Genomic DNA, 22,026 nt, shown 5'->3' with positions numbered 1-22,026 from the left:
TTTTAATGTCATGGCTACAGTCATAATCTGCAGTGATTTTGGAGCCCACAAAAATAAAGCCTGCCACTGTTTCCACTGTTTCCCCATCTATTTGACATGAAGTGATGGGACCGGGTGCCATGATCTTTCTTTCTGAATGTTGAGTTTTAAGCCAACTTTTTCACTCTCCTCTTCCACCTTCATCAAGAGACTCTTTAGTTCTTCACTTTCTGCAATAAGGCTGGTGTCACCTGCACAACTGAGGTTATTGATGCTTCTCCTGGCAATCTTGATTCCAGGTTGTACTTCATCCAGCCCAGCATTTCTCATGATGAACTCTGCATATAATTTAAATAATCAGGGTGACAAAATACAGCCTTGACATACTCCTTTCCCTCTTTGGAACCAGGCTGTTGTTCCATGAGCAGTTCCAACTGTTGCTTCCTGACATACATATAGATTTCTCAAGAGGCAAGTCAGGTGGTCTGGGATTCCCATCTCTTTAACAAATTTCAACCGTTTTGGTTATCCAACAGTCAAAGGCTTAGACATAGTCAGTAAAACAGATATAGATGTTTTTTTCTGGAACTCTCTTGCTTTTTTGATGATCCAGCGGATGTTGACAATTTGATCTCTGGTTCCTCTGCCTTTTCTAAATCCAGTTTGCACATCTGAAATTTCGTGGTTCATGTACTGTTGAAGCCTGGCTTGGAGAATTTTGAGTATTACTTTACTAGCATGTGAGATGAGTGCAATTGTGTAGTAGTTAAAGCATTCTTTGGCATTGGAATGAATACTGACATTTTCCAGTCCCGTGGCCACTGCTGAGTTTTCCAAATTATCTGGTATATTGAGTGTAGCACGTTCACAGCATCATCTTTTAGGATTTGAAATAACTCAACTGGCATTCCATCACCTCCACTTGCTTTGTTCGTACTGAGGCTTCCTAAGGCCTAGTCTGTTTCTAGGTGAGTGATCACACCATCGTGATTATCTTGGTCGTGAAGATCTTTTTTGTACAGCTCTTCTTTTTATTCTTGCCACCTCTTCTTAATATCTTCTGCTTCTGTTAGGTCCAAACCATTTCTGTCCTTTATTGAACCATTTTTGCATGAAATGTTCCCTTGGTATCACTAATTTTCTTGAAGTGGTCTCTAGTATTTCCCATTCTATTGTTTTCCTCTATTTATTTGCATTGATCACTGAGGAAGGCTTTCTTTTCTCTCCTTGCTAGTCTTTGGAACTCTGCATTCAAATGGGTGTCTTTACTTTTCTCTTTTGCTTTTTCCATCTCTTTTTTTCACAGTGATTTATAAGGCCTCCTCAGAGAGCCCTTTTGCCTTTTTACATTTACTTTTCTTGGGGATGTTCTTGATCACTGTCTCCTGTACAGCATCACAAACCTCCATCCATAGTTCATCAGGCACTGTGTCTATCATATCTAATCCCTTGAATCTATTTCTCACTTCCACTGTATAATCGTAAGGGATTTGATTTAGGTCATACCTGAATGGTCTAGTGGTTTTCCCTACTTTCTTCAATTTAAGTCTGATTTTGGCAATAAATAATTCATGATCTGAACCACAGTCAGCTCCCCGTCTTGGTTTTGCTGACTGTATAGAGCTTCTCCATCTTTGGCTGCAAAGAATATAATCAATCTGATTTCGGTGTTGACCATCTGGTGATGTCCATGTGTAGAGTCTTCTCTTGTGTTGTTGGAAGAGGGTGTTTGCTATGACCAGTGCATTCTCTTGGAAAAACTCTCTTAGCTTTTGTCCTGCTTCATTCAGTACTTCAAGGCCAATTTGCCTGTTACTACAGGTATTTCTTGAGTGCATACTTTTGCGTTCCAGTCCCCTATAATAAAAAGGACACCTTTTTTGGGTGTTAGTTCTAGAAGGTCTTGTAGGTTTTCATAGACCCTTTCAACTTCAGCTTCTTAAGCCTTGCTGGTAGGGACGTAGACTTGGATTATCATGATATTGAATGGTTTGTCTTGGAAATGAACAGAGATCATTCTGTCGTTTTTGAGATTGCATCCAAGTACTGCATTTCGGACTCTTTTGTTGACTACGATTTCTACGCTAATTCTTCCAAGGGATTCTTGGTCATCTGAGTTGAATTTACCCATTCCAGTCCATTTTACTTCACTGATTTCTAAAATGTCAATGTTCACACACACCTTTACTATTTCCTTTTTACCAGTCAATGAGTAGAAGGTAAATATGTTGGCAGGGATGTGTGGACTGAGATGCCCATGGCCCTTTCAACCTGCTGTTCAGGCCTTCAGCTGCGAGCTGAAGATCACATGGCAATGAAAGTGATTAAACACTATGGTGGGAGACCTCTGGCTCATTTACATATATCCTTTAAGCCAGCGATACTTATTAGGATGTATGTGCTAATAGCAAAAGATTCACAAAAGTTGGAACACAGAAATAGTTTCTGGGACAAAAAATTTCCTCTTGGGGCAAAGACAAGTAATCCAGTCAGCAAACCAGCTGCAGAGGTTACATGCACGGTCAGGTGAGGCCTGGCTAATGCATTTATCCACAGCCTTGTCCCAGAGCTCCTTATTCCGGAACTGTGGGCCTGGCTGTATACAGTTTCAGGGGGTTAAGGAAACCTAGCAGCTTGAACGTTACTCAGTGTGGAATGTCCTTAGCATTGTTCTGAGTAGTCACTGAGAGGACCTCGACCTTTGACATGCTCAACACCAGCCTGAGAGTAATGAGAAAGGGCTTAGGGTCAGCGGGCTTAGCAGAAGCTTTACTGAACACCAAGGGCAGTTTGCATTGTTCCTCAGAAGTCTGTTTCTCTCATAGTTGCTTGGACTCCTCTACAGAAGCAACTCCCCCAACTGCAGTCCTATGGGCCATGAAAACGTCACAGCAGGCATTAGACCAGCCCCATGAGGAAACTTGTGGCTCAGGCACAAATCAACTTATTAAAACCACTCCACCCTGATGCAAACACACCTACCCATCACGGAGATGTGATGCAAGAGTGCAGGCTAAGCAAGGACACGGAAGGAAGAGAGGAGGGAGAAGGTGAGTTACATGGAGAAAGTAACATAGAAATTTACAAGACCATATGTAAAACAGATAGCCAATGGGAATTTGCTGTATGACTCAGGGAACTCAAACAGGGGCTCTGAGACAGACTGAAGGGTGGGATGAAGAGGGCGATGGGAGGTAGGTCGGGAGGGAGGGGACCGGGGTGTACCTATGGCTGATTTTTGTTGATGTATGACAGAAAACCACAAAATTCTGTAAAGCAATTATCCTTCAATTTAAAAAGTTTTCAAAAAAGCCAATAACTACTGAAAAGAATGGGCTTTGGTGTTTATAGAAGAAAAAAAAATTGCAGCATAGTGGATTTGATGCAAAGGCATTTCCAAAAGGCAGGACTTTAGAACACCCTTTCTTCCAAGGACAGGCTCTAGGATTCACCAGTCGATGAACCACTTAACACCTTACCACAGAAAAAATTGGATGCAGTGTTGTTGTTTAGTCAGTATGTCATGTCTGACTCTTTCACGACCCCATGGATTGTAGCCCACCAGGCTCCTCTGTCCATGGAATTCTCCAGGCAAGAATACTGGAGTGGGTTGCTATTTCCTTTTTCAGGGGATCTTCCCAACCTAGGGACTGAACTGAGTCTCCTGCATTGACTGTCAGATTCTTTACCGTTGAGCCACCAGGAAAGACCCAATGCAGTATATCATCTTGTTAAATTAGAAACCACAGCAGCATCTTTAAATATGGACATTTCGTATGCACACACAGAAAGCAGGTGGCCCTAGTTTTGGTTCCCCCAGAGTCACACCCTAAAATAAGAATTCTAGAGCGAGTAGTTTCCTTGGGAGATGTACTTTACAGGGGCAGGATGGAGAGCTTCCATAGAGATAGGAAAGGAGCCAAGAAAAGGTGCATTTCAGGAAAGATTAAGGGAGCTTCATCCTGCTGGAGAACTCTGCAAGCCTATAGGGTTATCTAAGTTATCATGTTTGAGGATGATGGAGCTGGGATATTTATACTCCAGTTCTTGTGGGTCATAAAGTATCAATTCCCTGACATTTTCAGTTTGCCCTCAGCACTGACAAAGTAGGTTTCAGGCACTAGGAAAAATCCTCCAAGCCACTGATGAGATGCTGGCAGTTTAATGTCTGGCTGGCATGTGTCATAGCCATGAGGCAGAGTGGACATGGGAAGGATCTGCCACACAGGTCTTCCTCAGAAAATCCCCGAAATATTAGGCCAAGAGACAGAGATTTTAGGCAAATATGTTGTTTCCCCCAGAGTATCTTTTTCTCTCCTTTCCTTCAAGCAGATTGCAATTTTCTGGAGTTTCAACACTAGGAAGAGGCAAAGGTACAAAAGAAGAAACGGGTATTAGCTTGCGAGGGCTGCCAGAACAAAGTGTCACAGACTCGGTAGCATGCACAACAGAAATTCATTTTCTTTTGTTAAAAAATAATTTTTTTAATTTATTTTGGCTGAACTGGGTCTTTGTTGCTGCACAGGTTTTTCTCTAGTTGTGGCGAGTGGCAGTTACTCTCTCGTTGTGATGCACAAGCTTCTCATTGTGGTGGCTTCTCTTGCTGCAGAGCATGGGTTCTAGTGCACACAGCCTACAACAGTTTCGTCTCCCGGGTTCTAGAGCACAGGCTTAACAGTTGTGGTGCATGGGGTATTTGCTTCGCGGCATGTGGGATCTTCTCAGATAAGGGATTGAATATGTGTCTTCTGCATTAGCAGGCAGGTTCTTTACTACTGCTGCTGTTGCTGCTGCTAAGTCGCTTCAGTCGTGTCCGACTCTGTGTGACCCCATAGACGGCAGCCCACCAGGCTCCCCTGTCCCTGGGATTCTCCAGGCAAGAACACTGGAGTGTGTTGCCATTTCCTTCTCCAATGCATGAAAGTGAAAAGTGAAAGTGAAGTCGCTCAGTCGTGTCTGACTCTTAGAGATCCCATGGACTGCAGCCTTCCAGGCTCCTCCGTCCATGGGATTTTCCAGGCAAGAGTACTGGAGTGGGGTGCCATTGCCTTCCCCATCTTTACTACTGAGCTACCATGAAAGCCCCAGAAATTCATTTTCTGACAGTTCTGAAGGCTGTAAGTCCAAGATTAAGGTGTTAGCAGGTCAGGTTTCTCCTGAAGCCTCTCTCCTTGGCTTGTAGATGGTGGTCTCCATCCTGAATCTTCAGATGGCACCTTCCCAGTGAATGCCCAACCCTGTGTCCCTTTATGTCTCCAACCTTCCTCTTCTTATAAGAACCACAGTCAGAATGAATTAGGGCCCACTCACATGACCTCATTCAATGTTAATTACCTTTTAAAAGTCCATATCTTCTAACAGAAGCACATTTTGAAGTGCTGGGGTTAATGCCTCAACATGTGAAGTTGGAGGTGGGGTACAAAATTCAGCCTATAACAGAGAGTAATGAGCATATTCCTCACTTAGATTTGTAAAATTTCTGTTAAGAAGGAAAGCAGTATTTTTACCAGGCTCAAGCAAACAATTACAGTCAAAAGATGAATAGGTGGAAGTTTAACCACTATCTTAATTTGGAAGAGACCTTTCATGAGTTCCTTGGGATCTCAGTTCAGGATGTGAGGATCACCTGCAATAAGATCAGCCTTGCCTTTCAGTAAATCATAGCTCTATTGTATTAAATCCTTAAATGCAAAAATGGTAAGGATGTAACAGAAGCAGAAGAGATTAAGAAGAGGTGGTGAGAATACACAGAAGACCTATACAAAAAAGGTCTTAATGACCCAGATAATCACAATGGTGTGATCAGTCACCTAGAGCCAGACATAGCGGAATTCGAAGTCAAGTGGGCCTTAGGAAGCATCACTACAAACAAAGCTAGTGGAGGTGATGGAATTCCTGTTGATTTATTTCAATCTTAAAAGATAATGCTGTGAAAGTGCTGCAAAGCCAGCCATTTGGAAAACAGCAGTGGCTACAGGACTGGAAAAGGTCAGTTTTCATTTCAGTCCCAACGAAGTGCAATGCCAAAGAGTGTTCAAACTGCAGAACAATTGTGCTCATTTCATGTGCTCGCAAGGTAATGCTCGAAATGTTCAAAATCCTTCAAGCTAGGCTTCAACAGTATGTAATCCGAGAACTTCTAGATGTACAAGCTGGATTCAGAAAAGGCAGAAGAACCAGAGATCGGCCGACATCTGTTGGATCACAGAAAAAACAAGAAAATTCCAGAGAAAATTTACTTCTGCTTCATTGACCATGTTATAAAGTCTTTGACTGTGTGGATCACAACAAACTGTGGAAAATTCTTAAAGAGATGGGAATACCAGACCACCTTCCTTGCCTCCTGAGAAACCTGTATGCAGGTCAAGAAGCAACAGTTAGAGCTCGACATGGAGCAACAGACTGGTTCAAAACTAGGAAAGGAGTATATCAAGGCTGTATATTGTCACCCTGCTTATTTAACTTATATGCAGAGTACATCATGCAAAATGCTGGCTGGATGTGAAATGCATGAGCTGTAATCAAGTTTGCCGGGAGAAATATCAGTAACCTCAGATATGCAGATGATACCACCCTTATGGCAGAAATCGGGGCAAGGACATGTGAGGGAAGGAGCGAAATGTAAAGGAGAGGGCTGGTGCTCCAGGAACCCATCAGGCCATGGACTTCATGTGATGGACTGGTCCTGTTGGTCAGCAACCCCCTATCAGTGGACCACATGGAAACAGATGGAAGGAGTCAGCCCTCTCTGAACCCCTGCATTCTGTGTCAGCAGGACTGGAGGATGCTCTGGCATGTAGGGCTGAAGTCCAGCCTAGGACTGTAAGCTTGGAGGACACTGTGTCAGGCTCCTGGCATTTGTGGCCTTTGTGATTCTGTGTTTCTGCAGCCACATGAGGCCCTGGGAGCCCTTGGAGATGAAGTTTGGCTGTCTGTCGTTTGGACAGCCTTATGTGGGTGTAGTCTTAAGCAGTGTCAAGACCCTGGAGATGCGGTGGCGGCCCATGCTATGTGGCCACTGGCACTGTACCCGGGCCATCCACATCACACACTGGGACTGGGAGAACACGGCCTTGTAGGAGATGCTGGAGCAGAGGCTGGGGATGATATCTGCCAAGATCCAGGCCTTGCTGCAGGACAGGGACAAGTTCGGCTGCGGATTGATTGTGGGCAAGTGACACCCTGCCCTGCGCTGCCTGCACAGTCCCGATGCTGCCCTGGAACCTGGCTGGGTTGTGCTTGTTTGTTTTCTGTTGAACCAGTTGATGGGGTGGGTGGGGCTGAGGTTTTTTTTTGAGGAGCAGCGAGGATCCCTTGGCAGGGAGATGATGGCCTGAGGTGCCTACCATCTCTCTGGACCTCTGTCCCCATTGGTGCTCTGAGGCAGAGGCGGGTCCAGGTCTGCATGTGGCACTTGTCTGTCTTTGTGTCCCCACATGTGTCTGTGTGCCCCACAGAGACCATGAGAAGCAGTAAAGCACCCAGCCTGGGTTCCATACCCACACTGCCTGCAGTCGGGCCTGAGCAAGTCCCCTGACTCCCCAGGGGTGAGGCCCCACAGCAACACCTGTCTGCTGGTAAATCCGTTGGGGACCTGATGTCTGCTTGTCCCCGCTGAGGCCCTCCTGCTCTGTCCCTGTGGCCTACAGTGGGCAGACTGAGAGCTGCCCATGGCCTGGTGGGTTCATGGAGCACCAGTCCTCTCCCTTTCATTTCTCTCCCTCCCTCACTTGGCCTCGCCCTGAGTTCCCTTTGCCGAGGTGAGCCCATCTGAAATGCTCAGCCAGAGGATCCAGTTCACCTTGGGTTCCCTCCATGATATGGTCTTAGTCTCAAGCAGGTGCAACTTTGAATGCCCTTGTTCTCATTCTATGTCCTGTCTTTGCACACAGGTCTCGTAGTCACTGGGGACACTTTGCTGTGCCCAGAAAACCTAGATCCCGACCAGGTGGAGGAGATGGAGAATCAAGTCCTGCTACCTGACCTGCACTCACCAACCCCCACTGGCTATTGTGGCCCATCCCAGGGAGGGGGGGAAGGACATCTTCCAGGTGGACGTCCTCGAGCACCTGATCCCCTTTGGGCAGGAGGCCTGTCCAGACTGGGCTCTCGAGAGGAAAGTGATTGAGAGACCAGCACATGGTGATACCATGCAGTTGCCGCTGCTCTCTGGACTTGCCAATCTGGTTCTGTCTGAGTTGGACAGAACCAGATTCAGTTCTGGTTCTGCCCACCCACTTGGTGCAGGAACAGGGGCAGAGACTCCCCTCACGCGTTGCTGCTTGACTCAGCTAGAGACTCCGGGACTTTGACCTTTATGAAATGATGACATTGCCACTCAGTTTGGCCCTGCTGGGTCTGGGTGGTTGAGAGAAATGTGCTGTTGGGAAACTTGTCAGTGATTTTCCCTCTCTGTTCTGGTCCAAACTCCCTGATGTTGGAACAGTGTCCAGGGGGTGATGTGGAGAAGCTGGGGGCAAGGCTGCGTGTCGGCAGGCAGAGAGGCCCACAGGCCCAAAAAAAGGACTGTGAAGTGTCCTTGCATGTGACCCTTGCCCTACTGTAAAGCGTCCCTTGGCTCTCAAAGTGTGTGTGTTGGACGTGGTGCCTGGTCGCCTCACGTCCAAAGACTGGCTCCTAAATACAGCTGTGAGGGCAGAACGACAAGGGCTGGTGTTCACCTTGTGGAAACCTTGTACTTGTCTTTGGGTTTGGGGTCATGTGTTTGCAAGGCGCTTAGCAGTTTGGGTGACCCTGCTTTCCAGTCAGCCTCTTGGCAGGGGTGGTGGCCTGGATCAGGATCGGGGGACCCAGGAGGAGCCCCTTCTGCTGCAGGGTGCATGACTTATGGAAGGTGATATCCCTGAGGTCAGGAGCCCAACTGGGCCGTCTGCTGAATGGCAGGCAAGGCCCTGAGACCAGTCTGTCCTGGGCTCGACTCAGCACTCGGATCATGGGTCAGAGCCTTGGATGAGCCTGTGAAATGCTGCTGTTTCAGATGAAAAGGGACCATGGGGACTGGACTGAAGCCTGTCTGGGGCATGGGCTTCCAGCCTCATCTGGCTCACCCTGTGCCATGTGTGAATACAATGGACAGATAGAAAGAACACAGATTCACAGTTCTCCCTTGATTGTTTATTTACTCCAGTGGAGTTTTGCTTTACTTTAAGAGCCAGAAATCTATTTTTTATTACAAGAGAGTGCTTTTGAGTATCCCCAGGAATCTGGCAGCTCAGGGATTTGGCTTGTTCTTGACCTGCTCACAGAGGGCACACTTACAATCTGAGGAATCTCCCTGCTCCTCCTCTGACTCAGGGGCCTCATCTGGGGCCATGACTAAAAGGCCCGCCATCAGGATGGAGTAACAGGTGTTGTACAAAATCATCACTGATTCGTAATCTGGGTATACCGGGGGCCCTCAGGCAGTTCCCCTGGGCTGTCCCTTCCAGAAGTAGTTGGGGGCACAGATGTGGCATTGCTGGATGTGCATTTTCCACTGGGGCTGCCCTCCTTACTGGGGAAATGGTTTCCCCCAGCCCGCCTGGCTACACTGCCCATAGACCAAAGGTCAGAGAACACAAATGAGCACAGGCTGGGACTTCTGCGAGTACTTGGCATTCCCTTCTGGACTTTGTTGCCAGCCTCTTTGGTGAACTCGTTGTGGTGGAGTCGAGGAGAGTATCTAGTCAGCACCACTCGCTTCTTTCTCTTTGGGGTCGCTGTTGTTGCGGTGGCAGGCTGAGAATTTGTTCTGGGGTCGCCTTTCCTCTGTATGTCCTGCAGGAGGAGAGGCTTGTCTCTCTGAAAATTGGAGCTGCGATAGAACTGAAAGGAAATGAATCACTTTAGCCATGAGAGGGGAGAAGAGCTGTTCCTTGCCGCCCTCCTCACCACAATGGTCGGGCCATGCCTAAGTATGGAGACAAGGTCTCTTCATTCTGGCAGGTTATGAGGCCCTAGCATGTCACACCCTAGAGCTCCCCTGGGGCTGTCCTCACTTGAGGTGTTACTGGCCCTCCCTGACATCAAATGGCCCCTCAGGGTCTGGAGTCACCCCCGTCGATCCTAAGGGGGGTGGTGGAACACGACATATGCTGCATTTTCCGCTTTCCTTAACCACCCTATCACGAGAACAATGTTCTCCTGGGAAATGAAACCCGTCCAGCACTCAGCTCATCTAGTCTAGTCTCCCCAGAAGTGCTCTCTGCATTACCATCATCTTCTTCTTCCCTGCACAGCAACCTGAAAGGCAGATTTTCCTGAAACCATACAGGTTCAGTTCACGGATGAAGCTCTTTATGCTGTCTGTCTCGAAAATCTGGTCCACACCTCTGCGCTGGAGGATCTCCGTCTGGAAGAGATCTGCCTCGATGACCACTGTGTCTCCCTTGTCGTTCCAGTGTGCAGAGGTGAAGGTCGCATCCTCCACGATCCTCCAGAGCTTCCTGGGAAAGGATAGCCCAAAGACGGCATTCTCTTCATTTTTGGCCATTTCTGGGTTCGGGCCCTGTGGGGGCAGATTGTCATACAGGCCTGGATCTGGGCTCTCGGGTTGGTCACCCTGCTTCTCCAAAGCCTTCCCTGAATCCACGTTTGGATCCAGGGAGGAATCACGGGGGTCCTCTTCTGCGGGCTCCCCATCAGTTGATGGGGCCAGCAGCACTGCCTGTGCCTTGTGGAAAGTCTGACTAGTCATGGAGCCAGTCTAGCTCAGGAGCATTATCTACCCAAGCAGTGAATGCTCAGGGCAAACAGGCCTCAGACCAGGGTCGGGGTGCCCCATAAATACTCTCTGGAGATTCTAGAATCTGGGTCGTGGGACAGGCAGCCAATTAAGTAGCCTGCTTCCTTAATTGTTTCATGATGTCACAGAGGCGATGTGGAGAGGCAGCCCCGTGGAGAGGCAGCCCAGGCCCAGTGTGGGGGAGGGGGGCATGGGGATGGAGATGGGATCCCAGCTTGTCTCTTGTCTGAAAGTACAGAAGAGTCTGTTTTAGGTTGCCTGCAAAGGCTCCCATCTGCTGCCAGGCCCCTTGTTTCAGGGGGCCAGGCCCTGGATGGGTTGACAAATGTGCCCCTGTCTCCACTCCCCTCACTAACAATGTGCAGGCCTGTGGCTGGCTTCTGCTGAAGGGCCACGCCCTGGTGATTTCTGGGTCTTCTAACACCAAGGGAGACCCCAGGGGTCAGATGGGCCCCTGGTGACTGTCCCATCCAGAAGATGGGGTCCACAGGGGACTAATTGGCCTTGCCTGAGTTGGTGCCCCCCATCCTTACCCCTCTTCTGGCTTTGTTGTCTTCTGGCTGATGCCCACTCTGCTGCTGCTGCTAAGTCACTTCAGTCGTGTCCGACTCTGTGTGACCCCATAGACGGACGCCCACCAGGCTCCCCTGTCCCTGGGATTCTCCAGGCAAGAACACTGGAGTGGGTTGCCATTTCCTTCTCCAATGTGTGAAAGTGGAAAGTGGAAAGTGAAAGTGAAGTCGCTCAGTCACGTCCGACCCTTAGTGACCCCATGGACTGCAGCCTACCAGGCTCCTCCATCCATGGGATTTTCTAGGCAATAGTACTGGAGTGGGCCACTCAGATGGCCCCAAAGTCAGAGTCTTGTTGTCCTGCCCCCACCGCCCCCCAGGTTGAGCTTTCCCCAGAATAGGACTGTGTTCAAGCACAGTGGGAGCAACCTCATATTCCACACGGCTGTTCCCAAGCCCCTGAGACACAGACTCCCCAGGAGCCTGTGTGGGAGGGCAAAGCCAGGTGCTCCGCTGAGCTTGTAGTCTCCCGAGCTCTGCCCATCCCCAGATAGCATCCCACTGCAGATCACAGGCTGTTGTCTTCAGTTTCCAGTGTTTCCCAAAATCACCACTCTGGTGGCCCTAGAATAATCACTTTTGGAACACCTCCGTGTGCTTTTCCCCTCCCCAACCCAGAACCTCATATTCAGTCTCCTTGGAGGCTGCTTTGAAAGCCCTGTTTCCTTTTGTCAATGGGTGGTTGGGCTTCTGCTACCTCTGGTTCTGGCTGCCCACGTCCAACTTGGGTCTACTTGGGTACCTTCCCTTTGAAGTACTTGATTGTGGGCTCAAGGCCCAGCCTGTTCTGTTGAAAACAAGCACTTCACTGGTCCTCTTCAAGGCCAGCTCTGATATTCTCTGCCTCTGCCCCTGTCCCAACCACCACTGTGGACCTGTTGTCCTTTACCCAAATGGCAGGTCCATTGAATGATTTTGTTGGCTTATGGGTTAGGTGCTTTTCAAGGGCCCTCCTTCACACACAGTCACTCCCAGGGACATGTCTGACTTGTTGAGCTAGATGTGACCAAAGGAAGCATCCATCTACCTGCATTTGACAAAGCATGAGAGTCCTGGTGTGGGACCCAAGTGACAATCATAGGTCTTCACCGCACGTGAACAGTAGAGAAGTGGGTTTGGAGATGCGTGTTCTCTGGGATTTGTGGGCCACTGTTCTTGAAAATCACTATGTAGGAAACAGACTGGCACCTTGGAAAGGCAAACTTCAAGGACTCTAGGGTATTGTCTCCCAGTTCTGCCAGTAGCTGTGTGAGGTCCAGTCCCTGGTGTCTGAAAGGGGAGAGCTAAGAGGGTGTGGAAGAAGTTCTCCCAGGGGCCTTTTGGCCTAAGGACTGGTGGCCTGGATGACTTCCAGGCTTCGACTTGGGCTTCCCTATGGCCTTTCTGCTGCTTAGCAAGTTGACACAGGTTTCCTTCTATTCAGTTCATCTGACTGGGACATGAGTGTGGAGGCTGTGAATATCGGTGGGGGCCCCTGGTGACTCCTCCAAAGGGGATGGAAAGTCATGGCATCTGTGGGCAGCCTGACTAGGTGGCCTTTCTTGCCCCTTCCGTGCTTGTGGTCCCTCCTCGCCTGCCCTGGGTCATGAAGAGGCTGCTTTTAATGGTCCCCCTCCTCTAGGCATTTCTGTTGCACCGAGGACATCTTTGTCAGCCGTGGCTTGGGACACTTGTGTTGTACACGCACAAGCCCTCATGACGTTCAAGGTCTGCCTTTTTCAGCCTTGCAATCGTGCCCATGCACTTGGCATCCCCTCCTTGGTATCACCAGCCCAGACGCCCTCCAGCTGCTCCCCTCCCTTGCTGTGGCTGGGGAGACCTGGAGCCTCAGGGGTCTGCCCATGTTCTGTTCCCTCCCATATCAGAGGAGGCTCCGGTAGGGACCTTATCCCAGTGGGCACTGGGGCCATACAGTCAGGCCTTCCGTCTCTCCTGCTCAGTGAGAATCTGGTCAGCCTGTAGGTTCCACTGGGCAGGAGGCCCCATGGCATCAGCAGGGGCAGGACGCCACCCTCATGTGGAGGCAGGGGGCCTGGACAGAGATGCCGGCCCCCAGCAGAGTAAGTTCTCAGCCAAGCACACAGCAGCCCCACAGTGCTTCTGATTCTCCTTATCTTCTTCCTTCTGTGGGCCGACTTTTTCTCACCTCAGAGGCATCGAGTAGTACTGAGAAGAGGAAGGCATGGGAAGTCAGAAGGATGGGCCATGGCATGGGGTGGGTGGGAAGGGCAGGGGCTCCAGAAGAAGTGAGACCAGGGCTCTAAGCCCACCCAGGCCCTCACTAGCAGATGGTCTTGGGAAGATGCCCAAGCCCCGTGGCCTCAGTTCTTCATCTGGGAGGCGAGCGGGTGTGTGGAGCCCCATGTGTTGCATTGCAGGATGGGCCTGAGGGACAGTACAGAGCTCGCAGGGCCTGGCAGCTGTTGGCACTGTGATGACAGGATGGCAATCTCGCACAATGTTGCCGCCAGACACTCCTCCACTCTCCACTGTGGGATGGGGTTGGCTGCTTTGTGGCCCAGGCATGTCAGAGAATATGACCCTCAGTAGGATGTGGAATAGCTAACCAGCCAAACAGGATGTTTCATAAATAAAACTAAGAAACTTTTCTACTTAGACCATAGTGGACCACAGTGTCTGTCGCTCATCCATGTCTGACTCTTTGCAATTCCGTGAACTGTAGCCTGCCAGTCTCCTCTGTCCGTGGAATTCTCCAAGCAAGAATACTGGAGTGTGTCGCCATGCCCTTCTCCCGGCAATCTTCCTGACCCAGGAGTCGAACCCAGGTCTTCCACAATGCAAGCAGATTCTTCATCATTTTAGCTACCTGTTAAGCCCCATTTCCAGTTAGAGGGCCTGTTAAATTTGGGTGTGGAGGAGTGTTCCAGCAGGACCCAAGCTGCTATAGGAAATAGAAGCAAGAACCACTCTCGTCCTCTGCCTCAGCTGGTCTTCCATCCAGACCGTTATTTTCCTTCATTGCAGCCCCAACAAAGGTTGATTCGTTTATTTCGGTGGGCAAACACAATCAAGAAAACTTAAAGCTAATTAACACCTTATGATCTGGATCCCCTGGACCAGGAAAAAGGGTAACTTCATGGATTTCTTGGGCACCACCTCAAGGGAGTGCGACCAAGTTCTGCAGAATTCCTAGCAGATATATGGTATGGAAACACCTCATTTGCCCCTGTGATCAACAGCAATGCGACAAGAGCCAGGGCCCCTTGCTTCCTGCCCAAGAAAGAGATCTCTTGGGCTTTATCCAAGATGCAAAAGGACACTTCACAGCAATGATTCATTTCAGAATTTCCCATCACCCCCAAGACACACTGTCTGCAAGTCTGGGAGCTGCCACCACCCAGCCTCATCACGATCACCTTCCACAGAAGGAACCCAGCTTTCCAAAGCCCCAAACCACCCTGGCTCAGGCGCTGACACTCCAATGCTCCTCCTGTAACCCCACCACTCCGCCCTGTTACATGGTTCATTGCGACTAGGGGATGTCTTTCCAGCTTCCTCATGTGACAGCAGCTCCTAGACTATCGCTCGAGGTGTGGGGGTGTCCTGTTTCTCCTAGTGTCCCCACTGCTAGCACAGCATTTCACAGAGCAGAGGCTCCATAAAGGTCTTCGAGATACATGAGCCAGTGAGCAGGGGGCTCAATTAATTAACTGTTACTTCCTAAAATAACCCAGGCAAATTCAAAGAAACAGAGATAATTTAGTTTTTGAAAATGACACACAAGGGCAGAACCATGAATTCACTACGATTACTTTTATCATCTAATTCTTCACCCATCAATATTACTGCTAAGTAAGCTCACTTTTCCAAAACAGTTCTAATTCCAATTCCATTGCATCCTGTTCAGGACCACAAAACACAATGGAAGAGTTTCCAATCTCTTTTACAAAACAGCAAAACTCTTGTTCTTGAACTGGGTAAGTACAAACACACTGTGATCCACATCATTCACAAAGTTGAGACACTGAAGTTTATTTAGCCTTCTATGAAAGCAGTCAAAGTTTGAAAGTTCTCTAAGGAAAACAGATGAATCTCCATGTTTTCATAGAGAACAGGAACCCAATGATGCTATACACGTTTCCCCAACTGGCCTGGGCCAGCACTTCTGAGAAGGCTGACCGTTCCCTCTTCGATCACAGAGGGTAGGATCATGTGGATCCTGCTCTGGCTCAGGTTGCCTTGTCCTCCTCCCTTGCAGCCTCTGTAGACAGGGGTGGGGAGGCCCTCAAAGCCCTTTGTTTGACCCTGAGCAGAAATGCCATGGCTTGCCCCTTGCTGGTTGCTGCATAGGCCTGGGGACCCCACAGGAACTCAGAGTGGGCAGGGTGGCTGTCAGGCACCTGCCGGTATTCCAGGTACCCGTCCCATACCCACATGTGGGTCAGCAGCTCACTGGACTCCCCAAAGATGCAGTGCTCACTCCCAACACACACCCCCATCCTGCTGAGTGTTCCCCAGACCTCCTCCACAGGCGCACGGTCTGCATTCCATATGATGAGGCCGAGCACCAGCACCAGGAGGCCAGCATTGGGCAGGCCCTGCCCACCGCTCTGCACCTCATGCAGTTGAGGCCCAGGGTTGGCACCACGACGTAGATGTGCTGCCTGGCATCTACCTCCTTCACCTCCATGCCAAAGTCTAGCTGCAATCATTGCAAGGCCTGGCCGAAGACCACTGGGAAGTGCTTCTTTTTATCCCTGAAGACCTTCTTCAGCATTTCTGCCTGGGAGGTCAGCTCTTTGGCTCGATACTTGAGCAGCAGGAACTTCATCAGGTTAGCCATCATCTCATTCAGAATTTCTTGGGGGAAGGCCTCCACAGGATCAGAGGAGGATGCTGGGTGATAGGAGGCCAAGTGGGATGTGGCCTCCCCTCACTCAGCCTCCAAGAGCTGTGCCTCCATTGGACCCTGGGCCTCGCCTGGGTCCTGAAGGTATTCTTTGGGCTTGCTCAGCTCACTCATCTTGACCATAAGCATGATGCCTGGGATCAAACAAGTCACGCAAGTGAGGCAGAGATATGGATGGGAACCACGGTACTATGGGGCGAGAGGGCGTGTGAGCAGCCTCGGGTGAGAAACGCATCCTGGGTGGTCTGACACAGGCCACTTACAGGTCTTCTCTTGAGGGGTGCTCTCAGACCTCAAGGGGTGCTCCTCCTAGGAGTCCAGTCCCCTGGCTACCCAAAGGAGGAAATGTGGTGGCTCCCAGGGTGCAGTCAGCACAGCCTGAGATCTCTGGTGCTGACAAGGTGGGGGAGGAATAGGGCCTTCTTGGGCCCCACTCTGTTCTGGGATGGGGAGCCTCTAGTACACACTCAGGGCAACCTCTCACCTTGACTCCTGACACTGCCTGGACTTCCTCTGCTCTCTCAACTCAGGACACAGGCTTCAGACCTCTGCCTTCGCCTCCTGGTTCCTGGAGCTCCTGTGCTAGAAATGGAGGGAACATCTAGGAGCTATACTGTGGCACAGCCCTGGGCCTTCTGTGATGGTAAGAGGGGTGGACTCAGTGAGTACATCTGGTTGTGTGGTGGGAGGTCCCCTGGGGCGCCCTTGTAGTGCTCACCACCTTTCCCCCTCTGGCACGGCCTGGACCCTCCTCTTTGGAGGCATACGGGGAAACTCAGAACAAGACCTGAGCCTGAACAGAAAGCACTGAGGGGCCCCACATGTAGTCGCACCTGTCAAGGGCCCCCTGCGGGTCCTAGGCTGGGGTGATGCTTGGTCCTCAGGTCCTCCTCACGCCCTGCCTGGGCTCCCAGCACTGAACACAGGGGCGGGGGTCTGCTCAGTCCTCCCTCGGGGTTAGGGAGTCCAGCCTCTGCTGACCTGAAGCCTCTGGGCTCCACCCGAAAAACTTTACCAACAAGGTCCCTAAGCCAGACGTCAAGAAACTGCTCACCCTGTGCACCCTACTCTCAGCCCTCCAAGACCATCCTGCAAGGGCCAAGATTTAACCACCTCAGTCCTTCCTCACATGGAGCCTGGACTCCAGGCAGGACCGGGGAATGTCCCGTCCATCATTTTGAGACCCCACGTCTTTCATGAGGTTCCCAGTCTCTTTGAGACCCTCATGTGAGGGAGGCAGACATGCCTAGTGTGCTCTTCTCACCCCAAGGTCTCCCAGGCACGACTACAGGGGCAGAAATCTGTGGGGTTCTGTCGGTCCACACGCAGGGTCCCCTCAGTCCTCCTTCAGGCACCTCATCTTGCCTCCAGGCAGGACCTGGGATGCTCGTGTCTCCCCAGCTGAAGCCCCACCCCTTATACCTCGGCCCCAGTCTCTCCAAGACTCGGATGTCAGGAACTCAGACCATGCCTGCTGCCCTCATCCTATCCCTACGGTTGCCCTGGACTGACAACAGAGATGGGCTTCTCTGAGGTCTCCTCTGATTCGGGTTCAGGGTCCTCTAGTTCCTCCTCAGGGTCCTCAACCTGACACCCCACAGGACCTGGAATTCAGCCCAACTGAGGCCCCGCCCCATATGCGAGGTCTCCAGTCTGAGATCCCGATGTCAGGAATTGAGACCATGCACGTTGGGCTTATCCTACCCCACGGCCGCCAAGGACCAACAGCAGCTACAGGCTTCTATGAGGTCTCCTCTGATTGGGGTTCAGGGTCCCCTCAGTCCTCCCTCAGGGTCCTCAAATGGAAACTCTGGAGGAGCTGGGTTTCTTCCCTCTGCTCACCTGTGGACACGCCCAATTTCCCAGGTCCCCAATTTCTCTGAGACCTGGTATCAGGAAATGCAGCATGTGCTCATCCACCCTCTGTGCTCCCTGAGCCTTGATGTGATGGTCCCGCCTCAGGTCAACACTAGGGGCATCCCTGGATCTCCCAGGGCTCAAGATGAGGTCCCTTAGGGAGGATATAAGGAACCCTACAGATACCTGCTCCTGCTGTCATCCCTGGGCGACCCTGGTGGTGGGATGAGCACTTGGCAGCCTGTTTTGACTTCCGCATCCATGTCTCAGAGACATTAGGCAACTGTCAGAAGGGGCAGCGCCTCAGATGGGCAGAAGGGAGGATCTTAGCTCTTTTGACGGTCAAGGTTAGGACACTGAGGGGACTCTAGACCCCAGAGCAGAGTGGAGTCTGAGAGGACACTGGGCAGATGAACATATGTTGTATTTCCTGACACCTGGGTCTCAGAGAGACTGGGGACATGGTACAGGCAGCTGACTTACCAACATCTGGGCTTCAGACTGGGGTCCTGTTATAGGGAGCGAACTTCCTGACATTCGGGTCTCAGAGAGACTGGGGACCTGATACAGGCGGCTGACTTCCTAATATCTGGATTTCAGACTGGTCCTAGTATAGGGAGAGGACTTCCTGTGATCCGGGTCTCAGAGAGACTTGGGTCCTGACATAAGGGATGGGGCATGAGTGGGGAGAGGAGAGAATCCAAAGTCCTACACAGAGACAAGTTGAGGTCCCTCAGGGATGACTGATGGGACACCCAAGTGAAGACTCTAGGGACCCCAAGGTAAGACTGATGGAAACCTACTGATCCCAGCCCCTGTTATTGGCCCTGGGAGCCCTTGGGTGAGAAAAGCACACTAGCTCTGCCCTGACTTCCTGATATCTGGGTCTCATAGAGACTGGGGTCCTGACATAAGGGATGGGGCATGAATGGGGAGAGGAGTGAATCCAAAGTCCTACACAGAGACAAGTTGAGGTCCCTGAGGGATGACTGAAGGGACCCCCGAGTGAAGGGACCCCAAGGTAAGACTGAGGGAACCCCACTGATCCCAGCCTGTTACTGGCCCTGGGAGCCCTTGGGGTGAGAAGAGCACACTGGGTCTGCTCTGACTGCCTGAGATCCGGGTCTGTGAGACTGGGGACCTGGTGTGAGGAGCAGGGACCACAGTGGGGAGAGGGCAGAGCCTAGGTCCTACCGGAAGTCAAGGTGAACACCCTGAAGGATGACTGAGGGTAGCCAGATCTCAGAACAGAGGGAACCCTGGTCGTCCCTGGGCAGGATGATCTCGTGCCCCATTGCCTGACATCCCTGTCAGAGAGACAGGAGAAAGCAGCAGAGCCTCCTAATGGCGGACAGGACACTTGCAGGTCTTGCCTGGAGTACAGTCTCCATGAGAGGAAGGACCGAGGCAGTTAGACCCCAACAGAGAGGGATCTTGGCCCTTGCAGGAGGGACTTGGAGGGCCCAGAGTGGGATGAGCAGGATGAGCAGTTTCTTGACATCTGGCCTAGGGACCTCATGAGGTGTGTTTTTTCGGGTGGAGGGAAGATGGCTTCAGGTCAGCAGAGGCTGGACACCCCAACCCTGATGGAGGACTGAGCAGGCTCCCGCCCCTGTGGTCAGTGAAGAGAGGCCAGGCAAAGTGTGAGCAGGAGTTAAGGACCGAGCATCTCCCTAGCCTAGAACTCGCGGGATTCCCTGAGCAGGTGCGGCCTCATGTGGGGCCCCTCAGCACTTTTTGTTCAGGCTAGGGTCTTGTTCTGAGTTTCCTTGCAGGCCCCCAGAGTGTAGGGAGCAGGTCATGCCAGGGGAAAGTTGAGCACTGCAAGGGAGCCCTGAGGGGACCTCCCAACACACAAAACTGAGGGGACCTCACAGAGTCCACTCCTCCTACCATCAGAGAAGGCTCAGGGCTGTGCCACAGGATACCCCTGAGCTGCCTTCTCCCTCTCAGAGGAGCTCCAGGAACCAGGAGGCGAAAGCAGAAGTCTGAGGCCCATGTCCTGAGGTCAAAGAGCAGAGGAGGTCCAGGCAGTACCAGGAGTCAAGGTGAGGAGGGTTCCCTGAGTGTGCCACCAGCGACTCTCCACCCCAGAACAGAGGGGACCCCACAAGGGCCTAATCTCACCACCTTGTCAGTTGTGGAAATCTCAGACTGTGCTGACTGCACCCTGAGGAGACACCTCACTTCCTTCTTCAGGTAGCCAGTGGACTGGCTGCCCCGGAGGATTGCCCCTGTGAGGTCTGAGAACACCTTTCAAGAGGAGATGTGTAAGTGGACTGTGGCCGGCCAGGGTGTGGTTTTCAGCTGAGGCTGTTCACAGCCCCTCTCTCCACCATCCAGGCCCGTGGTCCCCATCTGTCCCCCTGCCTCACACCTGCCTCATGCTGTGGTTTGATCCCAGGCATCGTGCTCATGGTCGAGATGAGTGAGCTGAGCAAGCCCAGGGAAGAACTTAGGACCCAGGCCCAGTGGAGGCCCAGCTCTTGGGGCCGGGGGCAGGGGAGACTGCATCTACCCCCCCATCAGTCTCCGCCCTTGTCCCCGGTAGCTCTGAATGAGATGGTGGCTAACCTGATTAAGTTCCTGCTGCTCAAGTATCTGGCCAAGGAGCTGACCTCCCAGATGGAAATGCTAAAGAAGGTCCTCAGGGATAACCAGGAGCACTTTCCAGTGGTCTTCAGCCAAGCCTCCAGTGCCTGCAGCTGGTCTATGGTGTGGAGGTGAAGGAGGTGGACCCCAGGGAGCACATCTATATCATGGTGCCCACCCTGGGCCTCCTCTATGATGTGATGCTGAGCGGTGGGCAGGGCCTGCCCAAGGCCGGCCACCTGGTGCTGGTGCTCAGCCTCATCATATGGAATGCAGACCGTGCGCCTGTGGAGGAGGTCTGGGGAACACTCAGCAGGATGGGGGTGTGTGTTGAAAGTGAGCACAGCGTCTTTGGGGAGCCCAAGGAGCTGCTGACCCACATGTGGGTGCAGGAGGGGTACCTGGAATATCGGCAGGTGCCTGACAGCCACCCTGCCCACTCTGAGTTCCTGTGGGGTCCCCAGGCCTATGCAGCGACCAGCAAGGGGCAAGCCATGGCATTTTTGCTCAGGGTCAAACAAAGGGCTTTGAGGGCCTCCCCACCCCTGTCTACAGAGGCTGCAAGGGAGGAGGACAAGGCAACCTGAGCCAGAGCAGCATCCACATGATCCTACCCTCTGTGATTGAAGAGGGAACGGTCAGCCTTCTATAAGTGCTGGCCCAGGCCAGTTGGGGAAACGTGTATAGCATCGTTGGGTTCCTGTTCTCTATGAAAACATGGAGATTCATCTGTTTTCCTTAGAGAACTTTCAAACTTTGACTGTTTTCATAGAAGGTTAAATAAACTTCAGTGTCTCAACTTTGTGAATGATGTGGATCACAGTGTGTTTGTACTTACCCAGTTCAAGAACAAGAGTTTTGCTGTTTTGTAAAAGAGATTGGAAACTCTTCCATTGTGTTTTGTGGTCCTGAACAGGATGCAATGGAATTGGAATTAGAACTGTTTTGGAAAAGTGAGCTTACTTAGCAGTAATATTGATGGGTGAAGAATTAGATGATAAAAGTAATCGTAGTGAATTCATGGTTCTGTCCTTCTTGTGTGTCATTTTCAAAAACTAAATTATCTCTGTTTCTTTGAATTTGCCTGGGTTATTTTCAGTTCAGTTCAGTCGCTCAGTCATGTCCGACTCTTTACGACCCCATGAATCATAGCACGCCAGGCCTCCCTGTCCATCACCAACACCCAGACTTCACTCACACTCATGTCCATAGAGTCAGTGATGCCATCCAGCCATCTCATTCTCGGTCGTCCCCTTCTCCTCCCGCCCCCAACCTTTCCCAGCATCAGAGTCTTTTCCAGTGAGTCAACTCGTCGCATGAGGTGGCCAAAGTATTACAGTCTCAGCTTTAGCATCAGTCCTTCCAATGAACACCCAGGATCGATCTCCCTTAGAATGGACTGGTTGGATCTC

General features: G+C 51.1%; 1 protein-coding gene and 4 pseudogenes across 1 annotated transcript in view; 3 read left to right on the top strand and 2 right to left on the bottom strand.

Annotated features, from left to right (window-relative positions):
• LOC129535148 (melanoma-associated antigen 10-like) overlaps positions 1-22,026 on the top strand; it is a 92,713-nt gene that overhangs the window by 55,155 nt on the left and 15,532 nt on the right. The window contains exon 2 of the mRNA XM_055393755.2: positions 2,805-3,029. The gene's annotated coding sequence lies outside the window, so the exon portion shown is untranslated. The remainder of the gene's footprint in view (positions 1-2,804; positions 3,030-22,026) is intronic.
• Positions 6,897-8,291, top strand: LOC129564080 (protein EOLA2-like; annotated as a pseudogene).
• On the bottom strand, positions 9,364-10,675 carry LOC129535146 (heat shock transcription factor, X-linked member 3 pseudogene; annotated as a pseudogene).
• On the bottom strand, positions 15,486-16,279 carry LOC129564079 (melanoma-associated antigen 9-like; annotated as a pseudogene).
• On the top strand, positions 20,447-21,201 carry LOC129564078 (melanoma-associated antigen 8-like; annotated as a pseudogene).

The sequence above is a fragment of the Moschus berezovskii genome, chromosome X (assembly GCF_049115385.1).
Source record: "Moschus berezovskii isolate FMDL1 chromosome X, NW_MosBer_1.0, whole genome shotgun sequence".
Taxonomy (NCBI): Eukaryota; Metazoa; Chordata; class Mammalia; order Artiodactyla; family Moschidae; genus Moschus; species Moschus berezovskii.
Note: the sequence above shows the minus strand (reverse complement) of the source record. Positions and strands in the feature narration are given on the sequence as shown.